The sequence below is a fragment of the Malus domestica genome, chromosome 03 (genome assembly GCF_042453785.1).
Source record: "Malus domestica chromosome 03, GDT2T_hap1".
Lineage (NCBI taxonomy): Eukaryota > Viridiplantae > Streptophyta > Magnoliopsida > Rosales > Rosaceae > Malus > Malus domestica.
In genome coordinates, this window is record NC_091663.1 from 30481792 (window position 1) to 30482962 (window position 1171).

At 39.7% G+C, this 1171-nt stretch overlaps 1 long non-coding RNA gene across 1 annotated transcript; it reads left to right on the forward strand.

Annotated features, from left to right (window-relative positions):
- Positions 1-362: 362 nt before the first annotated feature.
- LOC139194117 (uncharacterized) lies at positions 363-1171 on the forward strand. Its single transcript, XR_011578839.1, has 2 exons — positions 363-455; positions 1124-1171. It is a non-coding gene; the product is annotated as an uncharacterized lncRNA (long non-coding RNA).

Genomic DNA, 1171 nt, shown 5'->3' on the forward strand with positions numbered 1-1171 from the left:
TCTATAATCTTTTCCCAATTCATGAGTTAAGAACTTGAGAGTGAGAGAGAGATACATATCTCAATTCATATCTCAATATGCGTGCACGAAGTGATTTGGTCATCTTGTAAACAAGAGAACTGAAGTTGACACGAGAGGAGGATAGCAGACCAAGCCCTCCATTATCAAGATTCCTTCGGACGTTTCTCGGGAGACATGTGCTTCCCACATGCCTCGAGGCCCCCAACTACACCTTACTATCTACTGTAGGCCCCACCTCCCAGCAACTATCACCCTTGCTCCTTCCCTCTCCGTGCATCTATAAATTCAGGACGATGGTGCAGATTGGAGATACAGCAAGCAAAATACCCTTCGAGCTAAACCCTAAAACACACTTCAGTTCCAAGTTCTAAGTTCATCTGCAACATGTCGGGGAAGTGCGACAACTGCGACTGCGCTGACAGCACCCAGTGCGTGTAAGTAATGCTTCTTTATCAGTTTAGTTATGGATCTGTAAATCTTGCATGGCTAAATACTGGTTTGGTACTGAGCTCAAAAAGGTGTTTGGTAAATAATTAAAAACAACTTATTTTCACGGTTTTGGGTGAAAAAAAAACTAAAAACGTGAAGCAGCAAAAATAAGTTTATTCTCACAACACAGCCGAAACAGTTTTTATTACAATGATAGTGTATTTGTGTTATGAAAGTCTTTCTTCTGTATATAGACTACAGATGGGAAGGCCTTGGATATCCTCGTAGGTATGACACCATGGATGTATCGCTGAAGACTAAACCCTAGCTATAGTGCTAATCAAATCAAGATACGTGATAAGTGCTATAGGAATATGGTGATCTATCCTCGGTGACACCTAAATCTTTCTCGAATAGAAAGGGTTTGATAATTGTTTTCGACTAGGGTTACCAACTAGTAGTTTACTCGCTTAATAACAAGATTATATAGGGTATTTAATTGCTTAATGCGAATTAAATAACTGATGGAGGGCTTAACTGAAATGATTTAGCTCTAGTATGTGGTATTTCTCTTCTTGACGTTGAAGATCTGCTGTTTCGGATTCATTTTTTTCGATCTAATTGGTGCATACATGCCTTCAAAACTTTAAAATGCCAATTTTTTAAATCGCAGGAAGAAGGGAAACAGCTACGACTTGGTGATCGTTGAGACTGAGAACCG